The sequence below is a fragment of the Humulus lupulus genome, chromosome 6 (genome assembly GCF_963169125.1).
Source record: "Humulus lupulus chromosome 6, drHumLupu1.1, whole genome shotgun sequence".
In the NCBI taxonomy this organism is placed as follows: domain Eukaryota; kingdom Viridiplantae; phylum Streptophyta; class Magnoliopsida; order Rosales; family Cannabaceae; genus Humulus; species Humulus lupulus.
In genome coordinates, this window is record NC_084798.1 from 174,122,374 (window position 1) to 174,147,200 (window position 24,827).

Below are 24,827 nucleotides of genomic sequence, written 5' to 3' on the forward strand. Positions count from 1 at the left end.
TGGGGCTGTCGCTCAATTTCTTGTTGCTGCCGCGCCATAATCTCAGCAGCACTTTCCTGGCTGGCCCTCAGATCCTCAGCGTCTCGGAATCCAGTTCTTCCTCATCAAATTCCAAATGTGGCTCATCTTCGGTCACGTTTGGAGGAGGAGCCGGTTGAGATGGTGCAGCGCCAGTCGCCTGCCCAATCTTCTTTGTGGTTTTCGCCATTACTGTTTTAACAATATCGTATCAAGCTCTCAATGAAAGCACCAGAATGTTGACCCTGATTTTGGTCAACTGACACGGAGTCAAAAATGCTTGATGTGGACAGACATGTTAGAATGAATATAATGACAAAAACAGTAAAGCACACAAGAATTTATAGTGGTTCGGCCCCAGAAACTGGTAATAACATACGTCCACTTGAGTTATTATTGATATGGGATTCAAAGGAGTGATCAAAGAACTAGGGTTCTATGAGTTTCACCAACCTCTGAAGAATAAACAATATATCGCAATGTACTAACTCTAATTCTCTCGTAAATCCATACTCTCAAGTAAGCAAAAAGCCAAAAGTCCCCTCCTTGAACTATCTTTCTCTATTTATAGGCTCAAGGAGGATTACATCAATTTGTTACAGATATTCTCTCCTAATTAATCGGATCATCAGGAATTATTGGAGACAATCTCGGAATTGACTTAGACCTTTACACAATTATCTTGAAATATGCGGAGTGTACGACCAGGCTGGTCGTAAGAAAAACTCAATTATTATGCATGCAATATCTTACTGGTCGATACTCTAACAGAACTCTGCCAGGTGTCAGCCACGTGTCCAGAAATCACCTGCCACGTCATCAGTGTCTGTTTTTTGGATAACACCAATAATTCCCAATATACCCAAAATTACCAAAATACCCCTTGGCTCGCCCTGAGCCGGGTATTTCTCCCTGTTGTGACTTTTCCGTTGAATCGCTCTAAAGGGTCAACTCGAGCCGAGTATCACAAATATATCCACATAATAATGTGGTCTCAATAACATAGCATACAAAATTCCAATTATACCATCAACAGGTCAAAAATACGAAAATGCCATTTTTTAACAAAAACGGACCCACAATCACATTTAATACACATAAGCATGCATAAGCAGTCATATTATAATATAACTCATGCATTTCACATAAACACACATATATTCAATTAAATTTGCTTATAAATCCAATTATGCCTTCCTGACCCACTAATCAAGACAATAAGTCTTATTAGCCAATTTGGGACGTTACAGGATATGATAGACCTGGATCCAGAATGGGGTGAAGTGCAAATGGTTTTGATCAGGGATGGTGACACTATCAGGATGTCCTAGGATGATAATATTTTGGTCAAAGTGCCACGGCTGTCACTCTAAAACTCTTTGCATGTCTCCCTCACAACCAAATTGAGCTAGAAGAATACCAAGGCGTGGTCAGTGATTGCAGACGGGAAACGAGTACGCCAGAGCTCAATGAGTACGTTTTTCATGGGTTCTTTTCTGAAAGAGCGGATGGTGAAAAGGCGAAAAACTAATTAGATAGGGTCATTGATGGAGGATTGAGCAGGGGCTTCAACAAGACCATGCACAATTTCTTCTTCTTGCTCCAAGGTTAAGGTGATTGTAAGACTACTTAAGAAATTGTCCATATCAGTTGGCCCAGACATCAAACAACCCAGGCAAAGTAAAATTCTCAAAACAAAAGTGAGTAAACAATAGTCGGACAGATGCAAGATCAGAGTTTTGAGATAATACCAAAAAGCATAAACATATTGGAAAGAAACATACATGTTGCCAGCATCTAAATCTGAAAAAGGAAATGATAGCAACTTTATAGAAAATCCATAGACTAAAATCCTAAATCTTGGTTTAATCATGGGAAAATTCATCAGAGAAAGGGAACGACAGTTCTCTGAAGCTAGAATCTAGAAGAGGAAGGAGAGAGATAGAGAGAAATTAAAAGAAGAAACTGCAAATAATTAATGAGGAAATGAAATGAAAATATTAGAAATTAATGCTTGAGGAAAAGAGTATCTGATCAGAAGATCAATAAATGCAAACCTCCACAAAAAAGGATGGGGCAAATACTAGTATGGTACCAGATAAAAACGATTTCACAAGCCCTAGCAGAGGTTCCAGATTCTCTCCCATAATCATGATCGTTTAAGATAATATTTTAACTAATGTGAATATACAACCAAATATGCATGTCTTAGCCCAAAAAAGGTTTTAATCAAGGAACAAGTGTGACGCATTAATTTTTTTTTCCCTACCTAAGAATGTGGATACAATTAATAATATAAACATCACAACTACCACACAGGTAATCAAAGTAATAAATCATTGTTGTCGAGCAGAAACATGAAAATGTCATTATTATGATGAGCACGCTATTTCTCCTACTCATACTAGCTACTACGAAACTACATATATATATATATGGAAGAGTTTAAATATTTTTTTTTCTACATTAATTTAGAATTTTTATATATAATGCTTAAATAAGATTTTTTTTAATTCTTTAATTTAATAAATATGTTAACGACATGTAATCAAATAGTCTTTCCAAAATTTAAAAAAAATCAAAATTTATTTTTAAAAATATTAATTAACAATAATAAATATGGACCATTGATCTTAATCTTATGGTTAATATTAAAGTAACTATCCATGGGTAGTAATTATTAAGAGTGACCCATATATATATATATATATAAATACAATAAACAAACACCCATATTATATATAAATATACATGTATGGTAATATGTCAACATTAGGAATATAGACACCAATTGACCGATTAATTAGTAAAGTATGCTTCTATATGTTGTACATAGGCACCGTAGTAGATATAAATAGTGGTATGGAATGGACCCCGGTAGTAGTTGAGATGTATCAAATTTATTAGGAAGTTATAGTCACTATTTTTGTATTCATGAAAACTCGATCAAAACCTGTCCCCCAACACCCCTTTTTAACTTCGAACACACCACACCCTATGAGAAAGAAAAAACTATATCATTTAGTATGAAAATTTAATTAGAGCACAATTACTTTTTTTTTACAAAGGATTAGAAATTGGTACTTTCATTTTATAGTTTAGGACAAATAACAATTCCCTTCCTCCCAAACTATGAATCTTGTAGAGTTTTGTCCCCCAAATTTTTTTGTGACAAAAATTATCTCCAAATTATTTTTTTTTGGTAATCGAGGGTATCAGGGGCCCCACCCCCACTAATCCCTCGAGGCCCTGGTGCTTTCAGCCGGAGACTGCCCCAGTGGCCCCAAGAAGGTTTTTAATTGCTTCCGTGGGGAATCGAACCTAGGATGGGTGAGATCCTAAGTAAAATTATCTCCAAATTATTAAAACTATTAAGAATGTACATTTTATGTTGCATTCTGTTCATTTTTGAATGGTTTCCTAATATGATCGCAGGCTACATGTATAGTTGTAATACGATGATCTATTTAACTAACTGAAGCTAGCTGAAATCCAATTTATTGGTATTAAACATACAAACATTAGCTCCAAGAATGTAGATACATAATGTTCCCAAGATTTATTATTATAACACTATTTATGTATGTATTTTTCGCTTGGACTTTTGAATCGCGCCACATTAGTGCAACATCAGTACTACATCATCAAATTATTTTACAAAATGATCGGAATGCAATAGAAGGGATACATTTTTTATGATTTCTATAATTCGAAAGGGATTTTCGCCACACAAAATAATTTCGAGAGGGGGGGCAAAAAGTTAAGAGGAAAAATGTTATTTATCCATTAAATTATGTCTATGACTACACACAATTACTATTATTATTATTATTATTATTATTATTATTATTAATTTGTAAATATCACTTTTTTTTAGAAAAAAGAACTTCTATTAAAATATTTTATTAAAATTAGAGAAATAAATCATAAAAATCAAACAAATGATAATAGAGAGTTTTTAGCATAATCACTCCTTTAAGTATAGTTTGTTCTTTGATAATTTAGTACCTTGATTTTTTTCCCTATCAAATCATTGAGTTAAAAATGTTAATAATTAAGTCCTTATAGCTATTTTTTTAATTTTTTTTTTTTTGCACATCATAGTGTATAGAAAAAAATTTGTTTAAAAAAAATTATTCAAAAACTAAGAGTTTTGTAAAAAAAAATAATAACTTAATTCCTACAAATGAAGAACTTGATTGCAAATTTTATTTTATTTCTTAATTCATATAAGTATTTCTACTCTAACTTTCAAAATACATCACTAAAACTTTACTTTTTTTTTATCAAACTTTTACATTACCTCACAAACAACATTCTTTATATTTTCTTTACATCATTTAAATATATATATTTTTTTTTTAAATTACCATTTTAAATATTTTCTCTCACTATTAATAGTATTTCTATATTTTTCAATATTAATAAAATATATTTATTAGGGAAATTACCCAATATACTGGTTGTTACCAATTTTTTTTTCATTTTTACGTCATTTTTTATTTCCTTTCATTGTTATAATTTTATTTATGCAATTATACGGTTTGTTTATGCAATTATACGATCTAAACCCTTCCCTAACCCTTAACGCTATTCAGCTTGGAGAGTTCTCCACCTCCGTGTCTAGAGACTACAACCGCCTCTCTTCACCTCCGTGTCTCCCCCTCCTCTCTTCACACTCTCATTTCGTCGGAGCCTTTCGTCTCTTACTCCTCTTCCTCTCGGCGGCGCAAGCTCAAGGAAGGTCTACGCTCGTCTCTTAGTCCTCTCTGTCTCAGCGACGCAAGCTCGAGGAGCTCGACGGCAATATCAGTAAGCCTTTTTTTCTGCCTTTCCGTCTTGCAAATTTCGTGTAAATTTCCAATGACAAATTCTGGTTAAAGCATATTAAATATACGATACACGTATATATTCATATATATATATATATATTCTTCTGCAATGAATTTCCAACTGATTTTCCAAATTGTAATAATGTGAAAACTCCAACTTGCTTTCTATGTGTAGTAGTATAAAAGGAGCTCCAACTTGTTTTCTATGTCTAGTAGTAGTAAATCAAGCAAAGAGAGAAAATGGGAGGTTTGCATGTGTATAATTTGCAAGAAAATGTTAAGGGAAAAAAGGGAGCTAGAGTACCCTGTCCTTATTGTGGAGGACCTGTCCTGGAATGAATTTTAGATACCCATTTGTTGGTTTTTTGTATTCCAATTCCCCACAAACTTAAAACCAAATTTTATTGTACCATTTGCTCCACTCACCAAAACCTCTCTCAAAGCTGTTATTCTCCTCTGTTTCTCGGCAAAACTAGACGATGGTTCTCCCATCTCTGCAAATGCTACTACTGGTCTTTCATTTTAATTGTTATAAGAATATTCCGGTGATTTGGTTTTCAAGGATTTGGTGGGAAATTTTCAGAAATGACGCTTTTATTTATTTATTAGAAGTATCTTTTCTCCAAACATTTTGTCATTGATTTCTGATTTTAATATGTAATATTGGTATGAGGTCTATGCCCAAATTAAATATTGATTTGTGGAATTAGGTGGTTTTGACTTGTGTTTTCATGTCCAATTCAATTGGTTTTGTCAAGCCTTACTAACGTATACTCTAATAACTCTATTGCAGATGATTGATGGCTGTGTACCATTTTTAGCGAACCAACTGTGAGCAATGTAGAGAAGAAGAGGATTCTTCATTTCCCTATTGTTGGTGGTGGCCCAACTGGTGTGGAGTTTGCTGCAGAGCTTCATGATTTTGGATGTGTACCATTTCTAGAGGCAGGAGGTCATATTCTGGGAATGTAAGTAAAATTTGAAATCTAAAATACTCATTTCATTGAGAAATTAGTTGTCACTGAGATGATCATTCTCATCGTAGATCTATTATAGCATGTCTTTCAAGGCTGTTATATAATTTCCTACCTTAATGATTCTATTTAAGTAGGAGAGATCAACTTATTCTTTCTGCTTCCAATTAGGGAGTGATGAAGCAAAAATTGATTTATAATGTAAAAATTGAAGTTAAAATACTTTCTGAGTAAAGCATGTGATATGAATGCTTGAATCTGGCAATAGATCTCATGGATTTGCAGGTTTGACAAAAGAATTACAGCTTTTGTTGAACAAAAGTTTCAAAAAACCTTAAACAAGTGTTGCTTCATTGAGCACAGGCTAATAGGCGAGCACTGGCGACTGATGAATGGCTGTGAGTTGAGGGATGTGATAACGTATATGCCCTTGGTGATTGTGCTACCATCAATCAGCAAAAAGTCATTGTACCTGCCTCTTGTTTTTTCTTATATATCAAACTTTCTAGTTGTTGCATTATTATCTTGAAGAGTTAGCTGTCATATAAGTATTTTCTTCTATAGTTGTGTAAATTTCCAACACAATTGTATTCTCTTTTTCCAACTCCTGTGTTGTTTTTCTTCCATGATGGAAAAACGTAGTATCCTGTACTGATTTTCCTCAAGAAATTTAGTATAATTAACCATCCTTTAACCAGAAGAAATACATTTGTCCATACTAGAAATATAGGCTTAACGATTAAATTCTATTAAAATTGTTCCATGTGTTGATTCTAGGTGCTCATTTTATTTTATTTGAGTTATGCATATGAATTACGAATGCAATCACATGCAACCTAAAGCAACACATGGCTAGTCCAAGTGCAACCCACTGCAACTCCTAATATGAGTTATACATATGAATTACGAATGCAACCACATGCAACCTAAAGCAACACATGACTAGTCCAAGTGCAACTCACTGCAACTCCTAATGTGAGTTATACATATGAATTACGAATGCAACCACATGCAACCTAAAGCAACACATGGATAGTCCAAGTGCAACCCACTGCAACTCCTAATGTGAGTTGTCTATATGAATTATGAATGCAACCACATGCAACCTAAAGCAACACATGGCTAGTTCAAGTGCAACCCACTGCAACTCCTAAAGTGAGTTATACATATGAATTACAAATGCAACCACATGCAACCTAAAGCAACAAATGGCTAGTCCAAGTGCAACCCACTGCAACCTAAAGCAACACATGGCTAGTCCAAGTGCAACTCACTGCAACTCCTAATGCGAGTTATACATATGAATTACGAAAGCAACCACATGCAACCTAAAGCAACCCATGGCTAGTCCAAGTGCAATCCACTGCAACTCCTAATGTGAGTTATACATATGAATTATGAATGCAACGACATGCAACCTAAAGCAACCCATGGCTAGTCTAAGTGCAACCAACTGCAACTCCTAATGTGAGTTATACATATGAATTACGAACTCTAAAGCTCCAAAGCAACTCATATAGCGACCATTTTATGCTTGAAATTCTTTATCAAAATAAGAAGCAACTTAAACAAACTAAGCAACCTGATCTTATGCTACATAACATCTCAAAGCAAACTACAACCCCAAATGATGAAATACGTGTGTTCTTCATATATGAAAATAGAGAAAATAGAGAAGAATTATTTTATATGTGACTACTTTTGTTGCATATAAAAAAGCAGGTAAATTTTGTATATGTAGATTTTCTTGTACATGATGAAATTCGTGTGTTCTTCATATATGATGTATAAACAAAGATCAATATTGATAGGACATCAATATCATGGTAAAAATATTCTAATTGAATAGATAGTGCACTAATTAATTTTGTAATTTTTTTTAAAAACGATTAAAGCATATAAACAACTTTATTTTATATTCCGAACAAACTTTTCCAGCATATATCATGGGCAAAAAAATAATGTTTTAAATTTGCAAGTTGCTTGAAACAGACCGTAATTTTGCAAAAAAAAAAATTAAAGTTATACATTAATGAATGATATTGGTATACACCGTATAAATGCATTAAAAAAAATTTATATATGTATTAAAATAAATAGTGTTCTCTAAAATGTGGAGTAACTATCAATCATTGTTTTTTATTTTTTTTATTTAAAGAAAAGGGCTATTTTGCTACTTCTTTTCTCTATTTTTGTTTATCAATTTTGCGCAATTTTGTCCCCCTAGAGTTTAACTATTAAGCTAACACGTTATATTTACATTTCTAAATTTGATGATAAAAAGTGCTAAAAGTTTAAATTCCATACATTTTTATAGATTATATGTGTAATAAATGATAAAAATCTAGGCACTTCAAAATATGTTAAGAGATTTTCTTAAAAAATAATTCTTTAAAGTTTTTTAAATTTTGCATATGATATTATCATGTAATAAATCCAGGGGATTTAAAAAAAAAAAAGGAGATTTTAACATTATTTTTCAATATATATGAGATTCTCATATTTTAATTTTTGTTTGAATAATTTTTAAAAATTCATATTTTATATATATTTTTCCAATTAAGTTTTAAAGTTTCTTATATTTCTACATACTCTTAACTTATTAAAAATACAACCCATTCAAATGCACATAATCAAAATTGACCAAACACCTCGTTCACCCCAACCAATTTGAAGCTTTACAATCAATCACTTTATGTATCTTCAGCCATCGTCTTCAATTCATCCGAACATTGTCTTCGTCCATCATTAAATAAATAAATAAAATACATGATCTAGTTTTGAATTCACAAAAATTTTCCACAATTTTAATTTATTTTATATTACTCAATATCATAGTTAATCGATCGATATTCCATTAATAAAAATGAGACTAACAATCGATTTCTAAATTGAATTTTAATATTAGTTTTTCTTTTTATTTTTAAATTCTTGAAATCCCGTCACTAGTTATAACTTTTCTTAGTTTCAGAGTAATTTTATTTTATTTTGATTCTAAAATTTAATTTGGTTACCACTCTCAAATAGAGAAAAATTGTAACGGATTACCACCCAGAAGTTGAGAAAGTCGTAAAGGTTTTTGTGACGGTATAAGATCAAAGATTCAACCCAAGTCTATTTGTAAGCTGTTTTTTTTTTTTTTTTGCTGGAATTGCAAATCAATTCATTGTAATATTAATCTATTGAAAATTTCAGCTACAAATACAGAATAGTAAAAAACAAAAAGAAGATGAAGGTGAAGAAATCGAATGAAAGATGAAGATCAAAATAACAATAACAATATAAAAACTGTATATGATAATATTAAAAAAAAATATGTGTTTACAAAAATAAAATAAAATGTAATAAAAGTAATGACATCAAAATTATAAAGGCCTCTAGTTTCTATGCTCACAATTTTTTATTTTATTTAAATGAGATTAATAATGCCATAGTCCTAAAAAGAATTCCATACAATATTAATAATATGAGATCCCCATATTAATCAAGAGATGGCAAAAAAAAACATAAATCATGTACTTTTCACTCAAATCTACCAAACATCTACTATATACTACCAAAACTGTAAAATTTAGCTTAGTGTAATTTGTTACACCCCGATTTCGATATAAGAATGACCCCGAAAATTGAGCTCATCATGTATAAGCTCGAAATATATGCAATTGTCATATGATCCTACAGTCGGACCACTTTGAAGTAAACAACGACCTCGAGGATGTGTAGCCTCGAATATTCTCTGAGCTCGCAATGGCCATGGTATGACACTTGTATATATTTCTCCCTGATTGCCTTCAGGCGAGATGGCTCGGGCTCGGGAAGTGTAAGCTCGAATGTGACAACATCGTCAACACCCACTTGTTCCGAGCATAGGCAAAGCTAGGTGGCGAGCTCGTGATTGACTGATAGTCTCGGCGAGTTCAATGCCAGCTGTTGATCTCGAAGATTTGATGAATCTCATATCCGAGTTAATCAGTTATGTGTGAATATGTTTATTGTTGTACAATCCCAATATTTAAGGGATATCATTTAATCTGTTATCTGATCCCCCATTTTATGGGACGTTTCCGTGTATGTAGGAAATAATGTAGTAAATAGCATTATATTAATTGATTTACAGAATATCTTCTCGAGATATGTGGGAATGAATTCTGTAACCTTGTCTATAAATAGAGAAGGAAGTACCATTTGTAAAGGACTGATTCTGATTTCTGGAGAGAAAACTCTGGGCAACTATTCTCTGAAAAGTTTCTAGAAAACTCCCAAGTCTTAATAACATAGACTCGTGGACTAGGCAGATTTAACTGCTGAACCACGTGAAAATCATCTTGTCTTCTTCTTTGTTCATTTGCTCCAATATTTTATCGTTTAATTGCTCTCCTATTTAAGTTAACAAAAAACAGCATCAACAGTTTGGTGCTTTCATTGAGAGCCATTAAACAGTGTGTGCGTCATCTGTTTAGTCAAAAAGCCTCTCATTAGCAATGGCTGCAAATGATCGTAATATCCCTGAGGAGGAGATCCTAGATGAGGAAGAGTACCAGCGACGCCCTGGGAAGCAGCGTATGGTGGATTCTGACCCTGATGAGAGGAGTGGTTCATCCGACTCTCGGGGACCATCTACCCCCAGGGACGACGAGGACATGTACTACAATCCTGAACGATACGTCTCGATAGTGGAACTCGAAAATCGTCAACTGCGAAAACAGTTGGCAGAAGCTAAGAAACTCAACGAAGAGCTAGCCAGACTAGCTGTTGAAGCGCAGGCGGCACAGGCCCCACCTCCACAAGATGCCCCAGCTCCACCTCCGTGGGACGTTCAAGTTCCATTGCGTAGGCCTTGGGGATGGCCGCGCAAAAATGCGGCTACCCAAAGAGCGGAGCAACCTCTGCCACTAGCAGAGCAGGCTGCTCCGCCGAGACCCCAAAGAAGTAACCGGGCTGGAGGTCCTGCCAACCCAACTGCAGAGGCACCAGCCGGAGTATGGAATAACTGAGCCCCCTCGAAGGCTTGGTCCCGAAATCCTGGTATCGCCCAGAATGTGGCAGAACCTGTTCGAGCAAACTCAGGGCCTTATAGGCCTCGTAATGGATGGCAGCCTCCATCGCCAATAAAGCACCCCTCTCCAATTCGGAGGGATGCACAACCGACCCATGGTGATAAGGAAAGACGAGCTGGGCGAAGGCATGGGAATGGGGAAACTGCTGGGGAACATAAGGGTCCCAATCCCACAAGAAGCCAAATGTCTCGATCTCAAACTGTTGAGACAAGGCGACCGGCAAGAAACCCATCTCGAAATAACCATGAACGAGCCATGTCAGTGAAGGTTCGAGTGACACCAGGTCTGTAAGCATATACGACCAGGAACATAGGAACACTGGAAAGCGAGGAAATCACCCAGATTTACGGGAGCATCTGAACCATAATCGGGGGCGTGATAATTCATCAAATCCAGATTTGAGAGATCATCTCAATGGGCGAAAACACCCTGCACCGAGGCGCGGAACTGGAGTTGTAATCAATGATAACCAATTCCCGCTGATTCAAGTCAAACCATCCACAAATCCAATCCAAGAAAGGATTGAACAATTGGAAAGAGCATTCAGGCTCTTGCAAAATGAACGAGGTCGGGAACAGGACGAAGAGTTCGATGAAGAACTCGAGCCCTTCGCTCCGCATATTTCTAGCACCCCGTTTCCTCAAGGGTTTAAAATTCCTCATGTCCCACCATTTGATGGGAATTCGGACCCGTACAATCATTTAAGTACATTCAACACAATCATGCGAGCCAGTAATGTGGGCTACGAGCTCAGGTGCATGTTGTTCCCAGCCTCGCTCACAGGACTAGTGATGGATCCAAAACGGGTATGTTTTAAATATTTATAACTCGCAAGCGCACGAATCATATATGAAGTATAGTGTTCGTGTAAGCACGAGATCGAACCCAAAGGAGTTGTCTAAAATCGAAAAGAAAACTATTTTAAACCAAAATTAACAAATTCTAACCTAGCTCCAAAGATTGATGAGAGTTTTGTATAATGAAAATAAAATAAAAGACAATAATAAAGATATGAAAGACAAATATATAAACATAAATAAAAGTAAAAATCAAGATGGTAAAAGAAAGATTATTAAGATAATAGAATCCACAAAATATAAGTTCAAGAATATTTAAAAGTACATTGATTCCCAAGTTTTAGTAATAGTATAAATTAATCAAACTATCACTTATTCAAATTAGATATTCTATTTCACCACAAGTTTTTATAAAAATATAGGATCTATCTTCACTTTTTAAAATTATAATTTCAAAGTATTTAATATAAATCAATCTAATGAAATAACAAATAAATCAATGAACATTATTTATAAGGAAAAACATAATATTTTTGTTCTAAGCATTAGATGTGTACAATTTAATGACACATCTTACACAAAGAATATTATATTTTTGCACTAATGAAGAACAAAGTGTAAATATGTGCTAACAATCCAAAATACATGATATTTAAGATGAAAGAAGATATTTGAACAAGAAAAATCCAGACTTTGTTGCACAAAATGGGAAATCAACATACAAAATAAATAATATCTAGTTACATATTGTTTCATCATCACCTTAATAATCTTAAAAAGATTAGAAACTCATAACTAGAATAAAAATTACAAACATAACTTAGGAAAATTTGGAGGAAAACCCCCAAATTGTTCCTCTAAAAATACATAGAAAATAACCAAAAAGAAGAAGAAGATGAAGAGAATAGTGAGGCTTTGAAATGTGGTAAGTGTGTGGTGTAACCTCCTCCCCAAAATCAAGCACCCCAAATCCTTTATTTATAGCCAAAAAATGAGTATTAAAATAATCAATTTAAATTGATTAAATTAATTAAATTAATAATAATATAGCAAATAAGGGTAAATTTTAGGGTGTAAAGATGATGTTTTGGGATAAAATGTGTAGAAAAATTTAGGTAAAAAGTGGTATTTTTGGACATTGTGGGACAAGGGGACAATGTTGAAATTGTTGGGCTAAAAAAAACACAAAAGGGCTGGCTTGTGGCTGCTGCAAGGCTGGAGGCAGGGGACAGCTGAGTTGGTCGTGGGTGCTGGGTATTCGGTAGGCCTTGTTGGCTGGGTGAAGACAGCTGCTGGCTATGTTGGGAGCTGGAGCTGCGGGCTGGGCAGGAGGCATTGGGTGAAGAGGAATGCAACTGGGTTTGGCGTGTTGTGGGTTTGCTGGAGAGGCATGGGCCTGCTTTGTGGGCTTTGTTTTGGTAGGAGACTTTGGCTGGGCAGCTTTATGGTATTTCAATGATACCATTTTTCCTTTATTTTCTTGTTTTCTATCCTTTTTTCCAAACATAAAAATACCACAAATTCCCTAACAAAATAAACATAAAATAAATCATAATAAAATATTTTCACTATAAAATAAATCAAGTTAATTCTTTGAAAATATTAATTATAACTTAATTTATATTTAACATTTAACCTCAATAATACAACATTTTTTTACCTCAAATTAAACAACATTAATTCAAATAATTAACTACAACATCTTACAACGAAATAACTATAAAAATACACAAAAATCTATAAAATTAAAATAAACCTAATAAATTCAAAATTACTTAAAAACTTACTAAATTACTTAAAAACTCAAGAATTAAGCAACAATTAGCACATAAAAAGTGGTAAAATAACTCTATTTTGTAGAATTATCACACCCTCAAACTTAGTATTTTGCTAGTCCTTGAGCAAAAGAAAAATTAAAAACACACATTTTTTTTTCAATTGGTGATGTCAAATGTTTTCGTCAAACATTACATAATGGAAATAGTTCAAAGAAAATCACAAATAAAAGTAAAGCTTATGTAATTAATTAAAAAGTTAAAATTGTTTTCAAAATAGATATTTAACACAAAAACATCAAATCATCATGTGAACATTTAGACAAGCTTATGCAAACAAAATAAATTAAATCTCAAGAGATAATCAAGCAAATTCTAGGATTTTTCAAATATTTGTTTTAGAGATTTAAAGAATTTAATGTTTAAATAAACTATATCCAAATATCACAAATTCGAATAGATTAGAAAAGTGACATATCATGAAAAATATATATTTAAACAAAACTAACTTAGAAATTAAAAGTAAAGCTTAATAATTATTTATATATTTTCTAAGAACTAAGAACAATTTCAATCATAATTCTTATCATTAGAAAATGAAAATCACCAATATTTTTTTTTTCAAACAAAACAAAGAAAATATATATATTTTTTATATTATATAACAAATGAAAATCACATAAAAACAAAAAGAAAAACAAACAAATAATTTTTTTTTTTTTAATTTTACAACAAATGAAAAACATGCATAAACATAAAGAAAAACACATAAACACAAATAAAAAAAACATACACATTACCCCCAAACTTAAATGAAACATTGTCCTCAATGTTTAATAAAATGGAAAAAATTAAGAACTACTCCATTTGATGAATGCTTCCTTGATTTGGCTCCTTTGTTTTCTGCTCTTCTTTTTCTTTTTGGGCAAGAAGTTTCCTTCAAGCTTTTTGGAATTTGAAAAACATGAAACATAACACACAATAAAAGTGAAATATAAAATGAAACATGAAAAGTATGGGTTACCTCCCACAAAGCGCTTTAGTTTATAGTCTTTAGCTCGACTATAATTTTTTTTTCTTTTAACCTACACCCCATCGATGGTGTAGAATTTCATTAGTAAGGTGAGTTATGACTTTGATGCAAATGTTATAAATAATAATTGATAACATCACACCTACAAGAAAGTTAGAAATATGCAATTTTAATAGAATAGCAATAAAATAAGAAAATTGCATAACTATATTAGACTCATTTTCATTTTGAGTAAATATACAAATTTGTTCAATTATGGGCTCATGAGATACAATAATATCTTTTTCATTTTCCTCATGAGCCTCGAAAATTATTTCATCCAACTCTTTTGTTTCATTAGGGGGTTGGATGCATATTACAAGTTCTTCAACAACTTCATTCTCCTTTTCATTTTCAATTTGACTATTTGGATTAGGAATGGGTTGGTTGGGATAAACTTGTTTTTCTGACTCTATAACAGTTGTAAGTTGTCCTACTATAGTCTCAATTTTTTAAATTGACTGAGACTACGCTAGTAAGATTTGGTAGGTTGATTGCATGAACTGTTGTAGGGTATCCTCTAAAGATGAGCTCGTTTCTTGTTGAATGGGATATGATAGGTCGGATTGGGCATGACTTTGATTATGCATGTTGAATTCATGCCCTTGATTTGGAAATTGGGTATGGCTCCATGAAAAATTTGGATTATAGGTGGGGGTAAAATGGATATCAAAAGATTCATGCATATCATACATATCATTAGTTTCTCCATAATTTAAATTTGATTGCTCATAATAGTTGTACTCAGAATTCCAACTATAATTAAAATGATCCATTTCAAGATATATATATATTTTAGAAAAGTAATAAACACAATAATTAAGGAAAAAGAAAAAAAAATTAAGATAACATAAACAATATTAAGAAATGAAAATAAGACTTAGGAGGCACAAGTGCCATCAACTATCACAAAATAAGAGAGGATAACACAAGAGCTAGGAGGCACAAGTGCCGTCAACTAACAAAGTTATAAACGAAATAAAATTACAACAAAATTAGGAGGCACAAGTACCATCAACTATAAAAATTAAAATGATAGATAGGAGGCACAAGTGTCGTCAACTATAAAAATTAAAAAGATATATAGGAGGCACAAGTGCCGTCAACTATAAAAATTAAAATGATAGATAGGAGGCACAAGTACCGTCAACAAAAATACAATAAATATAAATATATAAGTAAGTTTTTTTTTATGGGTGGTAGAACCGTCCCAAATTTTCTTTTTATCTTTTTATTTTAGTTTTTATAGTTTTAAATATATATATTTTTATATTTTTGTATATAATATATATTTTTTAAATGCAAAAATTTAAATAACTAGTAGAAAAATTCACTAACCTTGAGATAAATTTCGTTTCTTTCCCTCTTGCAACTCCCCGGCAACGGCGCCAAAAACTTGATGGACCCAGAACGGTATGTTTTAAATATTTATAACTCTCAAGCGCACGAATCGTATATGAAGTATAGTGTTCGTGTAAGCACAAGATCGAACCCAAATGAGTTGTCTAAAATCGAAAAGAAAACTATTTTAAACCAAAATTAACAAATTTTAACCTAGCTCCAAAGATTGATGAGAGTTTTGTATAATGAAAATAAATAAAATAAAAGACAATAATAAAGATATTAAAGACAAATATATAAACATAAATTAAAAGTAAAAATCAAGATGGTAAAAGAAAGATTATTAAGATAATAGATTCCACAAAATATAAGTTCAAGAATATTTAAAAGTACATTGATTCCCAAGTTTTAGTAATAGTAGAAATTAATCAAACCATCACTAATTCAAATTAGATATTCTATTTGAGCACAAGTTTTTATAAAAATATATGATCTATCTTCACTTTTTAAAATTATAATTTCAAAGTATTTAATGTAAATCAATCTAATGAAATAACAAATAAATCAATGAACATTATTTATAAGGCAAAACATAATATTTTTGTTCTAAGCATTAGATGTGTACAATTTAATGACACATCTTACACAAAGAATATTATGTTTTTGCACTAATGAAGAACAAAGTGTAAATATATGCTAACAATCCAAAATACATGATATTTAAGATGAAAGAAGATATTTGAATAAGAAAAATCCATAGACTTTGTTGCACAAAATGGGAAATCAACATACAAAATAAATAATATCTAGTTACATATTGTTTCATCATCACCTTAATAATCTTAAAAAGATTAGAAATTCATAACTAGAATAAAAATTACAAACCAAAAAATTACAAACATAACTTAGGAAAATTTGGAGGAAACCCCTCAAATTGTTCCTCTAAAAATACATAGAAAATAACCAAAAAGAAGAAGAAAATGAAGAGAATAGAGGGGTTTTGAAATGTGGTAAGTGTGTAATATAACCTCCTCCCCAAAATCAAGCACCCCAAATCCTTTATTTATAGCCAAAAAATGAGTATTAAAAATGAGTATTAATTTAAATTGATTAAATTAATAATAATATGGCAAATAGGGGTAAATTTTAGGGTGTAATGATGGTGTTTTGGGGTAAAATATGTAGAAAAGTTTAGGTAAAAAGTTGTATTTTTTGGACATTGTGGGACAATGAGACAATGTTGAAATTGTTGGGCTAAAAAAAACACAAAAGGGCTCGCTAGTGGCTGCTGCAAGGCTGGAGGCAGGGGACAGTTGGGTTGGGCCTAGGTGCTAGGTATTCGGCAGGCCTTGTTGGCTGGGTGAAGGCAGCTGATGGCTGTTTTGGGAGCTGGAGGCTGCGGGCTGGGCAAGAGGCGTTGGGTGAAGAGGAATGCAGCTGGGCCTGGCGTGTTGTGGGTTTGCTGGAGAGGCATGGGCCTGCTTTGTGGGCTTCGGTCTGGCAGGAGGCTTTGGCTGGGCAGCTTTATGGTATTTCAATAATACCATTTTTCCTTTCTTTTCTTGCTTTCTATTCTTTTTTCCAAACATAAAAATACCACAAATTCCCTAACAAAATAAACATAAAATAAATCATAATAAAATATTTTCACTATAAAATAAATCAAGTTAATTCTTTGAAAATATTAATTATAACATAATTTATATTTAAAATTTAAGCTCAATAATACAATTTTTTTTTTACCTCAAACTAAACAACAATAATTCAAATAATTAACTATAACATTTTATAACAAAATAACTATAAAAATACAAAAAGAAAACTATAAAATTAAAATAAACCTAATAAATTCAAAATTACTTAAAAACTTAATAAATTACTTAAAAGCTCAAGAATTAAGCAGCAATTTGTTGGAAATGTGCCCTGAAAGCATATGTAGTAAACATTGTTTTTATGAAATAAATAAATTAATTAAATTTGTTATGCATATATTTTATGGACTATATTATTCTGTGATAATATTAAGTAAATATCAGGAAAATTCCTAAGTTCATATATGTGATCTCGAACACGTATTAGTACGAGAGGATTGTGTTTGAGATAAATGAACTTGAATAGTTCCCAGTAAAATAAAATTATGGAATCTTTAGATTAATTACTGCAAGTATGATCCACTAGTATTATGAATACATGTGATCTAGATCCGGATCACTAGTGTGGTAGGACACTTTAGTGGAGGTGCTTTATATATTAGAGAATATATAGAACTGGACTAGATATGTTTATTAATACTTAGTTAAATACCGTTTCAAAGTATTAATTAAATATATCAACTGATGATCATATGCAAATAGATCTTAATCCTGAAGTTACTATGAACTCCTATTTATGTTATATGAGTTCTTTGATTCACTTGTTAGGGTTTGTCAGAATGATCAAGCTAGAAACTTTTGTTTTGGGAACTCATTAATATAGATGGTTGGGGACAGAGTATACAAATATGGAATCTATGCCTTCTCGCAAGAGATTGAATAATGGTTCTCTTAAGGGTTGACTTTTGGGACTGAAAGGTTATTGAGCTCAAATTCATAATTTAGTTATGAATTAACCTTCACTAGTAGAGTCAATGGTACTTAAGGAAACAAGAGATAATTAAAAGGGTAAAACGGTAATTTTATTCCCGATTAATTATGAACCATTATTAGAGGGTCAAATTGTATGCAATGATTATATCAATGGACGCTTTATGATTATAAAGTACTCAGTAAATGAAATGTCTATAATTACAAGAGTGCAGTCTCATATTTATAGTGGAATAATCATGAGATTAATAAATTAAGATTATTTAATTAAAGAGTTTAATTAATAATCTCAAATTTATTGGAGCTTAGAATTATAAGTCCATAGGTCCCCATAGCGGCTCTATCAACACTGTTCAATGTAAGAGTTGATATGAAGGGAAAATAGTTTAAAGACATATTTAAGAAGAAATTTGTTATTCAGGCCAAATATGCAATTATATGATAATAATGCTTAATTAATTAATTACAAATAAGTTGTAGTTAACAAAATTAATTAATATTTAATTATTGTATAATTTTTGAAATCATATTAAATAATTAAATTAATTTCGAAATTTAATTAAATAATTAATTAATTATAATTTTCGAAATTATAATAAATTAAATATTTATTTTCAAAAATTTTGGATTTAATTAATTGGTAGAATTAATTAAATATCTTTATTTGAGTGGGAGAAAATAATCTGATAAGTTCAAATTGGATTTGAATTTAAAAGATTAATATTTATTCAAATAATTAATTATATTTGATAATTAATTAAAAAAGATAATTAATTTGAATTCAAATTTGAATTAGTTATCAGGTTGTTAGATCTTATCTGGCAAAGTAATTTGAATAAATAATTAAATAAAAATTGAAAAACCAATTTCCCTAAAAATTAGGAAGCTACACGTTCACACACAGTCCAGTGTAGGGCATTTTCAGGGATGGGTTTTTTCATTTTTATTTAATTAATTAATTAATAGATAATTCAAAATTTTGTTTTTGGTTTTTTTCATTAATAGAATAATTAATTAATTAAAAAGTAAATTGTAAAATGGTTACAGATTTATTTTTTAAAAATTTGAATATTTTCTTTTAAGTATGACTAATCAGGAAATTATTCAGATAAGAGAGAGTGTGTGAGACAACTCTAAAAAATTCGCTCTGTGAAAAATAGAACGATAGTTTTCTCTCCCTGAAAATAAAGAACCAATTCTCAGGCCTATTCTCTTGATCTCATGTGTTGAGTACATCAATTAGAATCACAAATAAACTATCATTCATTCTCTAAGTGCCCACACATTTCTTCAGGTGTAGAGAACGCTTTGGAAGATCTTGGTGTAAGTACGTGGGAGCGGCTTGGATAGGAAGATCGTTCTAAATACGAAAAGATAGCAAGGATACTTGATAGGCTTCAAGAGGTATGAATTCTATCCTTATCTTGTTTATGATTAATGTATGTATAATAATGGATCCGCATATTTAAAGGTAGTTTAAATATGTTACAAAAAAAATTTGTTGTACACTGGGCCAACCACACCACCGTTCCACTGCGTATTAGGAAACTCGTTCCTAACACAATTAACACATAAAATAACTCTATTTTATAGAGTTATCAACCAGCAAAGAATTGGTTTGAAAAATATAAAAGACTTTCGATTGCTTCTTGGGATCAACTATTAAGAGATTTCAAGAAGCAATTCAAGGCCATGGTCGGCATTAGGCCCGAGGCATCTGCCTTGACCAATGTCCAACAGCAGCCGAATGAAACACTGAAAAGTTACCTCACAAGGTTTAATTTGGAAGTTGCCCGAGCTCGTGCTGTCGACAATAGTGGCCATTTAATGGTTGTCCGAGCTGGAGTAATGCCTGGAAGTCCTCCCTGGGAGGATATGCAAAGGAAGCCCGTAAGGTCCTTAACCGAGTTCAATCGACGAGCTCAGAGGTTTGTTAATGTAGAGGAGGTGAGGTCAGCATTGAATATGACCTCTCAACCCATAACTACAATAACAAACATAAACTCTGCCTTGACCTCGGCGGATCCTACAACCTCCAAACCCCCCAGGGACAACCCTTCTAAGAGAAAGAAGAACGAAGGGAATAATCTCGAGGCGGATGGGGCGAAGAAGAAGAAAGGGGAGAGATACTTCTCCGTATACAAAGTGTATACTAAGCTCAATGAGTCTCGGGAGAATATCTACTTGGCTAATGAAAACCAGGTCCCTTTCAGACGACCTGACCCCATGAGAAACCAAAAGGCGAAAAGAGACTCCAACAAGTTCTGCAGATTCCATAGAGATATCGGACATACAATCGATGAATGCAGGCAATTGAAAGACGAGATTGAAGGTCTGATCTCGAGAGGATATTTCAGGCAATATGTGAGAAATCAAAACCCCAATCAGGCTTCCACCAGCCAAAGGGCAGCAACTGTACCACCTGCTCAGAACATCAACTCCCGAGCACGGGAAGACGAACGACCCCCTCCGATTGATGGAGAAGATGTCATAACCATCTCGGGGGAGGGGGCATATCGCAAGATCAGGCAGGAATGCCCAGAAAAGATATGTGAATGAGCTGAAAACTGGTGATGGGTCTCTCTACGAACCCGAACCTAGAGCTCCGAAACAGCAAAGGGTTGAATCTCAACCCATAACTTTTACTAAGGATGACGTGTCTGATGTACAATTCCCTCATAATGACCTGCTGGTGATCACCCTTCAGCTTGCGAATAAGAGGGTGCATCGAGTCCTAATTGACAATGGGAGCTCGGTGAATATCCTCTACAAGGCCACTTTAGAAAAGATGGGACTCGCGCTTCGCGACCTAAAGGTCTGTGCAACGACATTGTATGGCTTTTCAGGAGAAAGGATTGCCTATATGGGATCCATCAAACTCCCCGTAACCTTGGGAGACTTCCCAGTCTCGGCAACCAAGATGATGGAATTCGTAGTGGTGGATCTTCCATCGGCCTGCAACGTACTGCTTGGAAGACCCGCCCTAGTAGGGCTGGGGGCAATTTCGTCCGTAAGGCATCTGGCCATCAAGTTCTTGACTTCTAGTGGAATCGGGACTCTGAAAGGGGACCAGCTCCTAGGAAGGGAATGTTATAGCATTTCCATTAGAGGGAAGAATTAGACAAGTGCACAAACACTTGTTGTAATTCAGAACAAACACTTGTTGTAATTCAGAATAAGGACGGGAGAATCTTCGAAATAAACGAGGAGATCGATCCAAGAGTAGAAGAAATGGCTGATCTCGAGCCGCTAGAAGAGCTTGAAGAGGTCAAGCTCAAAGAGGTCGATCCCCCGAAAATTGTGAAGGTAGAGAAGAACCTTTCAGAAGAAACAGAGTAGCAATTAATTTGCTTCTTGAGGAAGAACCAGGATGTTTTCACGTGGTTGCACTCAGACATGGTAGGGATAATTCTGAATGTGATAAGCCACACCCTTAACATTGACAAGAGCTTCCCCCCGAAGCAACAAAAATGAAGACTCCTGGACGATGACAGGAAGAAAGCCTTGAAGGAAGAGGTCGACAGGTTAAAGGCAAATCGATTTATATGAGACACCTTCTACCCTGATTGGATTGCTAACCCAGTACTGGTTCCAAAACCCAATAGAACATGGCGAACTTGTATCGATTACTCTGATCTCAATAAGGCATGCCCTAAGGACTACTTTCCCCTACCTCGGATCGACCAACTCGTAGATGCCACAGTCGGGCACAGACTTATGTCATTCATGGACGCCTATTCTGGATATAACCAGATCGCCATGCATGCCCCAGACCAAGAGCATACGAGTTTTGTGACAGATAAAGGGCTGTACTGTTACAATGTCATGCCTTTCGGGCTTAAGAATGCTGGAGCCACATATCAAAGGCTCGTAAACTTGATGTTCTCCGAGCAGATAGGTAATAACATGGAAGTGTATGTTGATGATATGTTGGTTAAATCTAAACATAACAATAATCATGTGGACGACCTCGAAGAATGCTTCACCGTGCTACGAAAGTACAACATGAAGCTCAACCCCCAGAAATGCTCCTTTGGAGTATCGTTGGGGAAGTTCCTGGGCTTCATTGTGAACGCGCGAGGAATTGAGGTTAATCCTGACAAGATCCAGGCATTAATTGACATGCCCTCACCTCAAAAACATAAAGATGTCCAGAGTTTGACTAGACGAATGGCGACATCAAGTAGGTTTATCTCGAAATCTACAGACCGTTGTCTTCCATTTTTCAACCTTTTGAGAGGGGGCAAAAAATTCGAGTGGACAGAGGAATGCGAGCTGGCATTTCAGGAGCTCAAGAAGCACCTCGCGGAGCCTCCCATCTTGTCAAAACCTATCACAGAAGAAATCTTGTACCTATATCTCGTTACAACCGAGCACGCCATTAATGGAGAAATCTTGTACCTATACCTTGCGCCGTGCTCGTCCGAGAAGATCAGAAGGTACAAAAACCAGTGTACTATGCCAGCCAAATATTACTGGGGGCAGAATCGAGATACCCATTAATGGAGAAGTTGGCTCTCAGCCTAATTCACTCATCTCGAAAGCTCCGATCTTACTTTCAAACACACCCCATCCACGTGCTGACTGACCAACCACTATGACAAGTCTTGTCGAAGCTAGAAGCCTCGGGTCGATTATTAAAATGGGTTGTTGAGCTCGGATAATTCGAGATCACTTATCATCCGAGAAAGACCATAAAAGGGCAGGCCTTGGCAGACTTCATAGTGGAGTGTACTGGAATGACCGACGATGAAGTTATAACCCCTGCCCACGAGCTATGGAACCTTTATGTCTATGGGTCTTCCAACGAAAATTGATCAAGGGCAGAAATTATATTGATCACTCCAACTGGAAGCCGATTTCACTCTGCCTTAAGATTTGGCTTCAAAGCATCTAACAACGAGGCTGAGTACGAAGCTCTACTGGTAGGACTTCGAATAGCCAAGGAACTCAGGGCTAAAGCGATACATTGCTACAGTGACTCACAGTTGGTGGTCAACCAAATCTTAGGGGAATACCAGGCTCGTGGAACAAAGATGGCTGCTTATTTAGAAAAGGTGAAAGCAGCACTTAAGCAATTCGAATTCTATACAATAGAGCAGGTTCCTCGAGAACAAAATTCAAATGTAGACGCCCTAGCCAGGCTTGCCACTTCCGCTAAGGCCGATGCGCTGAATGTTGTGCCAATTGAGCACCTGTCGACACCCAGTATTAGCGAGCCTGAATAGGAAGATGTCTGCATGATTAACTCCAAGCCAACCTGGATGACCCCAATAGTTGAATACCTCAAAACTGAAATTCTCCCAGCAGAATGGAACAAGGCTCGAAAACTTATCTATCAGATTCCCAGATACACTATTGTGGAAGGAAGGCTATATCAGAGAGGATACTTTATGCCACTACTCCGATGTGTGACTCCACCCGAGGCCAAGAAAATCCTAGAAGAGATTAATGAAGGATTTTGTGGGGACCACACTGGGGGGCATAGCCTATCTAAGAAAATTATACGACAAGGATACTTCTGGCCCACTATCAAAGCAGACGCATTTGAGTATGTCAAGAGGTGCGATAAGTGCCAGCGGTTTGCTACAATCCTGCGAGCTCCACCTTCTGAGCTAACTATGATGACCTCCCTTTGGCCATTTGCGGTCTGGGGAATTGATCTCATAGGCTCATTGCCAATTGGCAAAGGTGGGGTTAAGTACACAGTAGTCGCGGTCGATTATTTTACAAAGTGGACTGAGGCCAAACCTTTGGCAACGATTACCTCAAAAAAAGTCTTGGACTTTGTGGTAAAAAACATCATCTGCCTATATGGAATGCCAAGAAAAATAGAATCAGATAATGGTACTCAGTTCGACAGTGAACCGTTTACCAATTTTTGTGAGAAAAATGGGATAATGAAGAGCTTCTCCTCTATGGCCCATCCAGAAGCAAATGGCCAAGTCGAAGCTGTGAATAAGACTCGAAAGAGTTCTATGAAGAAGAAATTGGAAGAAGCTAAGGGAAAATGGGCCGAAGAGTTGCCCTAAGTCTTGTGGGCCTATCGAACCATAACTCGTACTTCAACAGGACATACCCCTTTTCTCTGATATATGGATGCGAGGCCATTTTACCAATCGAGGTCAAAATACCCACTATTCGTAGCCACGCTTATGATCAAGCCCCGAACCAATCGCAGCTTGAAGTAAGTCTGGACTTGATTGAAGAAAGACGGGATGAAGCTTAACTGAAAAATGCAGCATATTAGCTGCGAGCTACCCGATATTTCAATAAGAAGGTTCGGGACAGGAAATTCGGATTGGGAGACTTAGTGTTAAGGTGCGTGTTCCTAGCTACGAAGGGCCCAGTCGCTGGAGTGCTCGGGCCCAATTGGGAA

The 24,827-nt window shown here is 34.5% G+C and overlaps 1 long non-coding RNA gene across 1 annotated transcript; it reads left to right on the top strand.

The window, feature by feature from the left end:
* The first annotated feature begins 5,400 nt into the window (after positions 1-5,400).
* LOC133784318 (uncharacterized) lies at positions 5,401-6,595 on the top strand. The gene is made up of 2 exons (XR_009871272.1): positions 5,401-5,818; positions 6,110-6,595. It is a non-coding gene; the product is annotated as an uncharacterized LOC133784318 (long non-coding RNA).
* Positions 6,596-24,827: the final 18,232 nt, after the last annotated feature.